This window comes from Halyomorpha halys, unplaced genomic scaffold (genome assembly GCF_000696795.3).
Source record: "Halyomorpha halys isolate HHAL.00 unplaced genomic scaffold, Hhal_1.1 Scaffold31.1, whole genome shotgun sequence".
Classification (NCBI taxonomy): domain Eukaryota; kingdom Metazoa; phylum Arthropoda; class Insecta; order Hemiptera; family Pentatomidae; genus Halyomorpha; species Halyomorpha halys.
Window position 1 is genome coordinate 1,120,907 of NW_027107458.1, and position 7,206 is coordinate 1,128,112.

The 7,206-nt window shown below is 29.2% G+C and overlaps 1 protein-coding gene across 9 annotated transcripts in view; it reads right to left on the minus strand.

Annotated features, from left to right (window-relative positions):
• Zasp66 (PDZ_signaling and DUF4749 domain-containing protein Zasp66) overlaps positions 1-7,206 on the minus strand; it is a 235,614-nt gene that overhangs the window by 208,981 nt on the left and 19,427 nt on the right. Inside the window, exon 1 of one of the 9 annotated variants that reach the window (XM_067045753.1) lies at positions 1,656-1,661. The exons of the other annotated variants lie outside the window; for them this stretch is intronic. The gene's annotated coding sequence lies outside the window, so the exon portion shown is untranslated. Of the gene's footprint in view, positions 1-1,655; positions 1,662-7,206 lie in introns of those variants that run through there. 9 annotated transcript variants of the gene reach the window in all.

Here is a 7,206-nt window from a genome sequence, read left to right on the forward strand (position 1 = left end):
CTATTTACGTCCAATAGTTCTCGAGATATAGCTTTTTAAAAAGCAAAATTTCTTAAAAATCTACTGGAAGATTAGTAGTTAGTTAATTTATTTTGAGAATTATATATCTCAGGAACTATGTGACGTACAGATATCTATTAGCACTCAATTTAAAGCTAGTTTAATGTACTATAAAGAAGTACATGACCTGTACCTTCGTAGGAATAGTAGTTTACATGATATTTGCTAAAATAATTTTGTTTATAGTTGTTTGGGCAGTAAGTGTGATTAATGAAAAACTTCATTCCAGAAACCATTGGACGTACAGATGTCTGCCAGCGCTCAAATTAAAGCTAGTTAAATTTAATACAAAATAGTCAATTTATCTTTGTAGGAGTAGTACTTTTTATTATATTTGACAAAATAAACTCTCAAAATGTTAATTTCTAGTTGTTCGTATAAAATGTTGGATTTTTGAAAAAATATATCTCTAGATCCATAAGACGCACACATGTCTGCCAACACTCAAAATAAAGGAAATTTAACTTGCTATAAAGTAGTTTATGACCCTTATCCTCGTAGGAGTAGTAGTTTTTTCACATATGAATATGAATTTGGAAAATTAAAATTTGTCCGAACAACTATACATCAATTTATTTTAGCAAATTTTATGCAAACTATTACTCCTACGAAGATAAACATCATAAAATAATTTATAGCCCATTAAACTAGCTTTAATTTTAGAGCATTAATAGACATCTGTACATCAAATGGTTTTTGAGATATAACTTCTTAAAAAGCAATATTTTATAAAAATGTTGCTTGGGACGTACTGAAAATCAATTAGTGAATTTATTTTGAAAAATTTATATCTTAAAACAATTTGTCGTACAGATCTCTATTAGAACTCAAATTAAAGCTAGTTAATGAGCTATAAATTATTTTATGATGTTTATCTTCGTAGGAGTAATAGTTTACATGAAATTTGCTAAAATAAATTGATTTATAGTTGTTCGGACAAATTTTCATTTGCCAATTTCATATTCATGTGTAAATATCATAAAAACTACTACCCATACGAAGATAAGTGTCATACACTACATTATAGTAAGTTTAATTTCTCTTTAGTTTGAGTGTTGGCAGACATATGTGCGTCTTATGGATCTAGAGATATATTTTTTCAAAAATCCGACCTTTTATTGGAACTACTAGAAATTAATATTTTGTCAAATATAATAAAAACTACTACTTCTACAAAGATATACTTAATTAACTATTGTGTAGCAAATTTAACTAGCTTTAATTTGAGCGCTGGCAGACATCTGTACGTCTAATGGTTTCTGAAATGAAATTTTCGAAAATCAAACTTATTATTCGACAAATATCATGAAAACTACTATTCCTACGAAGCTAAAGCTCATAAACTTTTTTATAGTCCATTAAACTAGCTTTAATTTGAGTGCTAATAGAGATCTGTACAACAAATGGTTTTTGAGATATAAATTCACGAACTATTAAGAAACTTTGCTATTTAAAAAATTATATCTCGAGAACTATTGAACGTAAATAGCTGTTTTAGGGCTAATATTTTAGCACATCTACTCTCCTTTAAATAATCTCAGACTCATCATTTTTGACTTGTAATTATACCTAGTTTCCATTAAAGTAATCAAAAATTGGGATGAGATAACTGGCTTTTTTTCTTCCCGGCTCTTGTACTATCAGTATTTAGGTTCTATGGCTACTAGAAAAAACTAAGGAAATAAAACTGAGATAAAATGCTTGTTATTTTCCAATTTAGAAATAGCTTAGCTGACGCATTAAAAATGTTAAAATTATTTAAAAATTTATTATCTTTCCTACTGTTGAAATGTGGCTTCTTACTCTTAGAGAAGAACAGTGTATTAAGATTTTCTAAGATAAAGTATTACATAACATATTCAGACAGAAAAAGGCTGAGTTAACCGGAGAATTTAGAAGGTCACATAACACTGAATTGAGGGAACTTCTATAGTTATTAGCATTACGGCGAATAAGATGGACGTATAAGGTGTGGTACTTAGTAACTAACGGATTAATACTGAACCAACGGGTAAACGTCCGAGGGTAGACCAAAACGTAGATGGGAGGATTTCAACTGACTGATGTAGATTTTGTGGTTCAGTAGTTTGGCATCGAAATTTCAGCCTTTATACTTATTATTATTATAAATATTACTACTAATTTAAAATAATTAAGATAAAAAATAATTGTATTATACACCCATGACGAGGCATCGAAATATTTTTCAACCTTGATGACTGAAGACCATACGTTGAGAAGACGAAGGCTAGGTGAAGGAAAATATGTTAGCGGTCGGTCCTTGATTGTACGCCAAGATCTAATAGTAACGAATAACATCGCCGAATAGTGGTCCGGTCCGGTTAATATAAACTGCTCTCATAGTATAACTTTTTTATATTTTATTATTATTCTTATTACAATTATGAATAAAACAAATAAATATCAAATGATTGCAATATTTTCAATCATAAAATAATGAATTATATGATTTCTTTGTTAGAATATAGGTTCAAAAATAGAATTAGTCCAATCAACGAAGCAATAAAAATTGAGAAAATAGCTAAAAAAAAGTAGCCCTTCCGGACTGGGAACTTTTTCCAATTTTTCATAACTTTCCTTATTGTCTCTAATTGTCTAGGAAAAAATTAATTGGGATATATCATACCAGTACAATTTTACATTTTATATAACATTACTTTATGGGTCATTCCTTACTAAAACTATATTTTTGATATTTCCTCTGGTAATCTGGTAGAACCTATTTTAAAAGGGATTTATTGAATAATGTTGACAAGTAGGATGATATGTAGCTTTAAATGATATTAATTAAAAAGGAGCAAACAATGAAAAAAATGTATTTAATAAGAAGTGAAATTCGGTTAAAACTTGCACCAATCATTTTGGATAGGTTATCTCTGAGAGTTTTAGCAGTTTCAAGAAAATATGAAATTCCAAACTAAAACCAGAAAAAAAAAACTACAATCTTTTCGAAATAAAGTCCTAAGTTAATACTCCTTGGTTCATAAGAAATAGCCAATTACATTGCGAATTACAAATAGAGTCAATAGATGATTATATCAAAAAACGGATCATGAAGTTCCCAGTGGTCGACAGTTTAAGGAGCAGTGACCTACAACCTGGAAAACCCAACCTCAACCCGAAGATTGAAGCCCAGACTGCTGCACGACATTCTTTTATAATTTTTTTATAAATATAAAATTAATTCATAGTCACACTACCTCTATTTACTTATTATTATTTTTTTTCTCTCTTCCATTTTTAAAATTAACTTGTTTCTTTTTACTATTGGAAGACAATTGTTTGTTTTATTTAAGTGTACCAATATCATTATTTTTTGTTATTAATTTTACTTTCCTCCTTTATTAAAAAGCATTATTCTTATCTATTTATTTTTTTTTCTTTCAATAAGAACATTTTATATAGTTAGGGGTGCCATTTGTATGACTATACCCCCTCATAATCAACTGTTAAAAAATATATATAATATAAGTTATATCAACCATGTAAGGCCCACCAGGCCGATCTGGTATAAAAATAAAATAACATAAAAAAAGGAAAAGAGCATTTCTGCTATCCGAGGTCTTAAAATTAAAGAACCTGAAGATAGGATCGAATATTCCGCTGAAGAGAGTAACTAAGAATTCTTTTTTGGTTTAAAATTATTGTTGAATTATACTGTTTTGGTAACCATATAATAATTTTTTTTTCTTATTTCAGACTATATTGATAATGTAAATTTAATTTCAGTTTCAATCATATTTATCTTTAGCTTTTTTAATTTTAAGACCTCGGATAGCAGAAATGATATTTTTTTGAAACTGCTAAAACACTCAGGGATAACCTTTCCAAAATGATTGGTGCATGTTTTTATCCATCTTTCTACCATCCTATTTCACTCCTGCCCATTATGGGCAAAATCCTAGAAAAACTCTTATTAAAACGCCTCTATCCAATCCTTGACTCATATCATGTTATTCCTGACCACCAGAGTGGATTTAGAACATCCCATTCTACCATACAACAGAGTCATCGAGTGGTTGATGTCATATCTTCCACATTGGAGCGCGGTATGTAGTGCACGGGAGTCTTCCTCGATATTGAACAAGCTTTTGATCGAGTCTGGCATCCAGGTCTGCTATATAAACTTCTTCAATTCCTTCCCCCTGTATATTTTCTTTTGATCCGCTCCTACTTCTCTGATAGAACCTTTAAAGTAAATCATAACCTAGCCTACTAATCTCTCTTTTCTCAGTCCAACGGTGTTCCTCAAGGTAGTATTATGAGTCCCATTCTCTATACGGTTGATACATCTGATATCCCAACCCACCCAACAATATATGCTGACGACAAAGGTATAATGTTCATATGCAATGAGCCTGCTTTTGGATCACAAATTCTACAGTCATACATAACATCCATTCAAGACAAGTATCAAAATTAAGAATCAAAATAAATTGCATCTGATCACCTTTACTCTAGGTCATACACCTCTACTTTCCTGCATAGCAGTATCTTTTTTAAATATCCCACTAACGCCAGTTGATCAGATTCGCTACTTAGGACTCCGTCTTGACAAGATACTTGGATTTGTCATACTAGACTGAAATGAGAAGAAACTGCTGGTAGAATCTGTCAACAGCAACACCTACTTAACAAACGCTCACAACTTGACTATAAAAAAACTCTTATATACTACGATAATCAGACACTTTTGTACATAAGGAATTGAGCTTTTTGGGCTCCACTAAACCATCGAATTCGTTCCATATCCTTATACTTACAATCCCAAATCCCCCGTAAAATCCTCGATTTTCCTTATTACGTCTGAAAAGAATACGGCCACGGGATATTCTAAGTTAAATCAATGATTTAAGTACTACCATTGGGTGGTACCTTTCCAAGATTATCAGTTGTTTTAAAACATTTGTCATATTTACTTATTGTATTTTTTTTATACAGTTCTAAATTTCAATTAATAAATAAAATATTCAGTTTCAGGAATATATTTTGTACGAGATTTCATTTAAACTGATTCAAAATCTAAACATTTAATCTAGTAATAAGTTTTACAAACTTAACTATACACCATTTTGAATTCTAGTTTTGGAGTTAAAATTTGAAATAGTAGCTTAATTTTAATTTCTTAGGTCTCAAGTGAATTTTACTATCACTTTGTAGGATAAAAACTAAACTGGATACTTATGGTAGCTAATAAATATAATTTAGTTTATTAAATAAATCAAATGGTATCATTGTTTAATCTTCAAGGACAATCTTCAAATATAAATTCTCACCTCACATCAAATTTTAAAAATGTTTTGCAGGCTATTCTACCAAGGACATTAATTATAAGTCAAAATAACCCTATTTTTTCAAAACTTCATTAATTTTTAAAACTTTCTACCGCTGAAACTAACTAATGTGTAGATTAATCGAAAATTAAAATCTTTGAAAAAATAGGGCGATTTTGACTTATAATTAATGACCTGGACAGAATAGCCTGAAAAACATTTTAAAATTTTTATATGAGGTGAGAATTTATATTTGAAGATGGCAGAATTGGCCGAAACATTGGACTGTTGATATAATATAGGGTGCTGAGACTAAACTACCATCTGATTTACTTAATAAATAAATACTAGTCTCAAGAAATTGAAAAAATTATATTTAAAATAATTTAGTTTATAAAGACAACTAAGGTACAAATACTACTGATTTTCGACCAACCAATTCTTGGAGAAATTATTTGACCTATTCGTAATTATTATTTATGGATTTTGGAAACATTTCATTCAGCCTTATTCAAGGATGTCTGAAAAACATATTTTTTTTTAAAAATTGGAAATTCATGTTACTTATTATATTATATTATTATATTAAGACAGATTAGAAAAATGCTTCGAAAATGGTTGAAGGAAAAACATTGTACCAGAAAAATAAATGGTTTTTGGAAATATTAAGTCTTAACTTGAAAGAAATATAGAGTAATAACAGGTTATTTTGAAGTTAAAGAGAACTGCAAGATTTGCAAGAATAGTCTTAAAATTACAAATTTAAAAAAAATCTTAAAATTAAAAAAACTCCTAAACTTTTAACTATGGAAACTTACGGTAGAGATGAACCGTTCGCGAATAATTCATGTATTTATTTAAAATTAAGAAATCCACGTTGAAATACATTAGAAATAGAAATTTTAAATAGCCATATTGAGCTGAAATTGACTGACAGGTCTATAACTCATTCTGTCAGGTAACATACGCTCTTTTGGCAAGTCAGGGCTGACAGGAGGGCATGTATTCTCTAGGACGAGCAGCACTTTCCAAATATTTATTTTTTAGACAATATTAAAAAAAAAAAGATTTACGTATAATAAATAACTTTTTAGTTAAATACTTCTTGCACAATGTCCATGCTAGTTTAGAGTCTTTATTGTTCAGGATGACATTCCTCTTACTGTATATTTCATATCTAGGTAAGAGAAAGAAAATCCGATAATTTTCAGTCATAAAAAATAATAATTATTAAATTATTTTATATTCATTGGTGAGATAGTTCATTACTTTAAATAAAGAAAATTAAGTATACTAGACTGAAAGTTTATTTTGTTCTAAAAATAATCATTTTTCCTCTTCCAGACTATTTGAATATCACTATTATACACATTTTGAGCTTTTTACTGCAAGAAAAATCAATTTAATGAAGTTTGAAGAAATTACAATAAAGTGTAATGTTAATGACGATGAGAAATATTGAAATACGTCATCGAATAATCAGTCAACTTTCAAAAGCGATTCTTGAAATGTAGGATTGCTATTTTTTATCTATCTTCTTTTTTTTTTCTAACTTTACTTTTTAGCTATCTGCACCGTCTATACAGCTGACATCCCAATCCATCCTCACACTATCCTCACCACGTATGCCAATGACTTATGTCTATTGCCAGTGAACAATGATCCTTTTATTGTATCCCTTGAAGAATGGTGCCAAAATTGGAGGATTAAAATAAATTCAAATAATCCCATTTTTTTTTATTATTTATTTATGGTAATTTACAACTGTACAAAATGATACAACAGGTAAATATGTAGTATGTTTCATATACACTTGAAAATCTTGGGAAGGAACCACCCATTGGTGGTACTT